This window comes from Oncorhynchus tshawytscha, linkage group LG04, assembly GCF_018296145.1.
Source record: "Oncorhynchus tshawytscha isolate Ot180627B linkage group LG04, Otsh_v2.0, whole genome shotgun sequence".
In the NCBI taxonomy this organism is placed as follows: Eukaryota; Metazoa; Chordata; class Actinopteri; order Salmoniformes; family Salmonidae; genus Oncorhynchus; species Oncorhynchus tshawytscha.
Window position 1 is genome coordinate 32,663,743 of NC_056432.1, and position 6,137 is coordinate 32,669,879.

Genomic DNA, 6,137 nt, shown 5'->3' on the forward strand with positions numbered 1-6,137 from the left:
GGGATGGGGATAGGGAGAGAGAGAGAGGGATGGGGATAGGGAGAGAGAGAGACAGAGGGATGGGGATAGGGAGAGAGAGAGAGAGAGAGAGAGGGATAGATAGAGAGAGAGAGGATGGGGATGGGGGAGAGAGGAGAGGGATGGGGATAGGGAGAGAGAGAGAGACAGAGGGATGGGGATAGGGGAGAGAGAGAGAGAGAGAGGGATGGGGATAGGGAGAGAGAGAGAGAGGGATGGGGATAGGGAGAGAGAGAGAGAGGGATGGGGATAGGGAGAGAGAGAGAGAGGGATGGGGATAGGGGAGAGAGAGAGAGGGATGGGGATAGGGAGAGAGAGAGAGGATGGGGATAGGGAGAGAGAGAGAGGGATGGGGATAGGGAGAGAGAGAGGGATGGGGATAGAGAGAGAGAGAGAGAGGGATGGGGATAGGGAGAGAGAGACAGCGGTAGAACATGCTTGATTAGAGCTTTGTTTTTATTTTATTTATTTTATGGATAGTTGTGTGTGTATATCATTTGGTCATGATTTTCAGTTTATATCGGGGACTTGGAATTGGTTTTGTTGAATTTGATTAAAATGTTTAATAAAGAAGTGTTGTCAAAGTGCTCTTTGAAGAGCAGTAAGAAGACCAAGATCATGTGGAATTACACAGAGTAAGAGCAAATGAAATACGAACAGAAAACCAATTTGTAGGTGTCAACAGTGAATGTAGGAGAAGCCTGAAAAGGCAAAAACAGCAGTCTCTGTATGTGAGACAGAATGAAGCTTGGTCTCACACACTACAACCTCACAGCCACTAGAGGGTGGGGACTGCTGAAGATTCAGTAGGAAACTTACAGTTGCAGTCGGAAGTTTACATACACTTAGGTTGGAGTCATTAAAATTCATTTTTCAACCACTTCACAAATTTCTTGTTAACAAACTATAGTTTTGGCAAGTCGGTTAGGACATTTACTTTGTGCATGACACAAGTAATTTTTCCAACAATTGTTTACAGACAGATTATTTAATTTATAATTCACTGTATCACAATTCCAGTGGGTCAGAAGTTTACATACACTAAGGTGACTGTGCCTTTAAACAGCTTGGAAAATTCCAGAAAATGATGTCATGACTTTAGAAGCTTCTGATAGGCTAATTGACATCATTTGAGTCAATTGGAGGTGTACCTGTGGATGTATTTCAAGGCCTACCTTCAAACTCAGTGTCTCTTTGCTTGACATTATGGGAAAATCAAAAGAAATCAGCCAAGACCTCAGAAAAAAAATTGTAGACCTCCACAAGTCTGGTTCATCCTTGGGAGCAATTTACAAACACCTGAAGGTACTACGTTCATCTGTACAAACAATAGTATGCAAGTATAAACTCCATGGGACCACGCAGCCGTCATACCGCTCAGGAAGGAGACGTGTTCTGTCTCCTAGAGATTAAAGTACTTTGGTGCGAAAAGTGCAAATCAATCCCAGAAAAACAGAAAAAGACCTTGTGAAGGTGCTGGAGGAAATAGGTATAAAAGTATCTATATCCACAGTAAAATGAGTCCTATATCGACATAACCTGAAAGGCCGCTCAGCAAGGAAGAAGCCACTGCTCCAAAACCGCCATAAAAAAGCCAGGTTACGGTTTGCAACTGCACATGGGGACAAAGATCGTACTTTTTGGAGAAATGTCCTCTGGTCTGATCAAAAAAAATATAACTGTTTGGCAATAATGACCATCGTTATGTTTGGATTAAAAAGGGGGAGGTTTGTAAGCCAAAGAACACCATCCCAACCGTGAAACACATCTCAAGACATCAGTCAGTAAGCTTGGTCACAAATGGGTCTTCCAAATGGACAATGAGCCCAAGCATACTTCCAAAGTTGTGGCAAAATGGCTTAAGGACAACAAAGTCAAGGTATAGGAGTGGCCATCACAAAGCCCTGACCTCAATCCTATAGAACATTTGTGGGCAGAACTGAAAAAGCTTGTGCGAGCAAGGAGACCTACAAACCTGACTCAGTTACACCAGCTCTGTCAGGAGGAATGGACCAAATTTCACCCAACTTATTGTAGGAAGTTTGTCGAAGGCTACCCGAAACGTTTGACCCAGGTTCAACAATTTAAAGGCAATGCTACAAAATACTAATTGAGTGTATGTAAACTTCTGACCCAGTGGGAATGTGATGAAAGAAATAAAAGCTTAAATAAATCATTCTCTCTACTATTATTCTGATATTTCACAATCTTAAAATAAAGTGGTGATCCTAACTGACCTAAGACAGTGAATTTTTACTAGGATTAGCTGTCAGGAATTGTGAAAAACTTAGTTTAAATGTATCTGGCTATGGTGTATGTAAACTTCCGACTTCAACTGTATGTGTATAAACATGTTGTACACATATCTATGTTTTTCATTTTGCTGGGTGTTCTGAGTGTTGGTTTACTCAAAAAGCAGACCTATCGTGCATGCACATTGTTTGAATCATGGATGGAGGGATGGATAGAGAGGCAATTAGAACCTCAGAATCTCTCCTCTGTTGTCTTGGCAATAGCCTGGAAACAAGTGGATGGTGCTGACCTGATACTTGTTCTGGAAATAAACAGAAAAAGCTGTTGGAGAGTGCCTGGACAGTGCCTTCAGATAGTATTCATACCCCTTGATGTATTCCACATTTTGTGTTCCAGCCTAAATTAAAAATGGATTAAATACATGTTTTTTTTTTCAGAATACAGACAATACCCCATAATGACAAAGTAAAAACATGTTTTTAGAAATCTTTGTATATTTATTGATTAAAAAATATATATATATATGTTTAGGGGGTAGATCAGCTTTAATACTGCAGATTGTGTGTTCTATCAATGTAATTATTTGCATAATTTCCTATTCCCCAGATATTTTTTGCTTATTTATTTGATATATTTTCTGTTATTATTTTCCCCTAACCCTAACTCCCATCCCCTAATTGGAGTAAACTAATGGACAACAATACTTTGGCTTCTACTTCCAGTTTAACATACTATATACATTTGACAGAAATGGTACACAGACACGGTACATTTTACATTAGTTATCTATTTGTATTTTTTATTTTACCCTTCAGCTACCGTCAACCCCTCCCATCTATCTCTAAACACCATCCAGTCTTGACTTCTACTTGACAAATATTTTCCTGTGCTGTGATGTTCCACAAAAGTTCTGAACTTTTCTATTCTCATAGTTTCCACAGATTCTAAATTAAAGATGAACACCTTTACTAAAAGTACTATTATATTATTGATTGACTGGCTATGACTTTTTAAGTCACCCAGCAGTGCTATTTGCACATTATTCTTTTTTATTTCTTCAAGCTCTGTCAAGTTGGTTGTTGATCATTGCTGGACAGCCAATTTCCAGTTTTGCCATAGATTTTCAAGATGATTTATGTCAAAACTGTAACTAGGCCACTCAGGAACATTCAATGTTGTCTTGGTAAGCTTCTCCAGAGTATATTTGACTTTGTGTTTTAGGTTATTGTCCTGCTGAAAGGTGAATTTGTTTCCCAGTGTCTGGTGGAAGCAGACTGAACCCGGTTTTCCTGTAGGATTTTTCCTGTGCTTGGCTCTATTCCATAATTTTTATTTTTAAAAACTCCCTAGTCCTTGCCGATGACAAGCATGCCTATAACATGATGCAGCCACCACCATGCTTGAAAATATGAAGAGTGGTACTCAGTGATGTGTTGGATTAGCCCCAAACATAACACTTTGTATTCAGGACATAAAGTCAATTTATTTTCCACATTTTTGGGAATTTTACTTTTGTGCCTTATTGCAAACAGGATGCATGTTTTGGAATATTTGTATTCTGTATAAGCTTCCTTCTTTTCACTCTGTCATTTAGGTTAGTATTGTGGAGTCACTACAATGTTGATCCATTTTAAATTTTCTTCTATCACAGCCATTAAACTCGGTAATTGTTTTAAAGTCACCATTGGCCTCATGGTGAAATCCCTGAGCGGTTTCCTTCCTCTTTGTAAACTGAATAAGGAAGGACGCCTGTATCTTTGTATTTCAATAAAATTTAAATTAAATTGTAACCTTTATTCAACTAGGCAAGTCAGTTAAGAACAAATTCTATTTAGAATAACAGCCACCCTGGCCAAACCCTAACCTGGATGACGCTGGACCAATTGGAAGACGCTGGCGCCACCTTATGGGACTCCCAATCACGGCTGTGATACAGCCTGGAATCAAACCAGGGTCTGTAGTTATGCCTCTAGCACTGAGATGCAGTGCCTTAGACCGCTGCGCTACTTGCGAGCCCAAGTGTATGTAGTGACTGGGTGTATTGATACACCATCCAAAGTGTAATTAATAACTTCACCATGCTTGATTTGATTTGATTTGAGGGGTGTGTGTGGGGTACAGAAATGAGGTAGTCATCAAAAACGAATGTTAAACAATACTATTGCACACAGAGTGAGTCAGTTCAACTTATAATATTACTTATAATATGTTTTTACTCCTGAACGTATTTAGGCTTGCCATAACAAAGGGGTTGAATACTCAAGACATTTGAGCTTTTCATGTTTTATTAATTTGTAAAAAATTCTAAAAACATAATTCCACTTTGATGTGATGGGCTATTGTGTGTAGGTGAGTGACACAAAATCTAATTTTAATCTATTAGTCATGGGGTGTGAACACTTTCTGATGGCAATGTACAACTTTCTCACACTACTGAAACAACCACTTCCTGAAAACACACACACACACACACACACACACACACACACACGAACACAAACAACGATTCCGTTCCCTTGGCTCCTTTGACCCATAATGAACTTCTTAGCTATTGCACATTTATAGATGCACACCCATGTAATGTTTCTGAAGTGCTGTGACACACTGAAGTGCTGCCAAGCATCCATCTCTACATTGAATAGCTGTCTGTGGCGACTGACTGTCTATTGATAAAGACAGGGACATAAGTAGCCAAAGCTCAGTCACATGCTGATTGTGGGCCATGGGGACATCATCTTACTGCATGTGACTCCTGACCTCCTGAACAGTGTGTGTGTGTGTGTGTGTGTGTGTGTGTGTGTGTGTGTGCATGTGATTGAGAGAGAAAGAGAGAGAGAGAGAGAGAGACAGGCCAGTGTAATAACGCCCCCAAACTCTGTCCTCGGGACCCCAAGGGGTGCACATTTAGCTTTTTGCCCCTAGCACTACACAGCTAATTCAAATAATCAACAAATTATCAAGCTTTGATCATTTGAATCAACTGTGTACTGTTACTGCAAAAACCAAAAAGAGCACCCCCTAGGGTCCCGAGGACCGAGTTTGGGAAATGCTGGGCTATATTGTAAAATTCATGAAAACTAAAATTAGCTTGTTGGTCTTCATTTAAGGTTAGGGTTAGGCATTGCGTTAGCAGTGTGGTTAGGGTTAGGTTCAAAATCACATTTTAAGAAGATAAATTGTAGAAATAGGCGGGGTGACGACCCACAGGGAGGGTCAAACACAGAGGTCTAACTGTCTTTTAATCACAGGCGGCACCTTAATTGGGGAGGACAGGCTCATATTGTTTTGCATTAACCACCAGAGTGTGTGTGTTTCAATCTGAACAGACAGAAGCCCTTTATTTGCGGTAATAAAGCTGTAGGGCCATAAAGCAGACAGCTTCAGCAGAAGGGGTAGTTACTGAACCTACAGCAAGAACCTGCTGGTCCTTATCAGATTGAGCACACACCCCACATAAGGAGCCCTATCAAGCACAGGCTTGACCAAGCAAACAGTTGAGTGAGTTAAAACGAAATGTTAAAAAAAAGAGGCACATAGGGTTGAGTTGTGGGATAAACTCAACTGACTCACATAATGTAGGCCAACTGGAGTGTCCCCTGCAGTTGCTAGTGTGAATATTGCACAGAGCCTTTAGAACAGATAAACAACTACTGACGGCCTATCCCGGACGATGCCAATTGTGTGCCGCCCTATGGGACTCCCGATCACCGCCGGTTGTGATACAACCCCGGGATCGAACGAGGGTCTGTAGTGACACCTCTAGCACTGAGATGCCATCCCTTAGACCAACTCGAGAGCCAATAGTAATGACTGGAATGGAATAAATTGAATGGTATTTAACACATCAAACACATGGTTTCCATGTG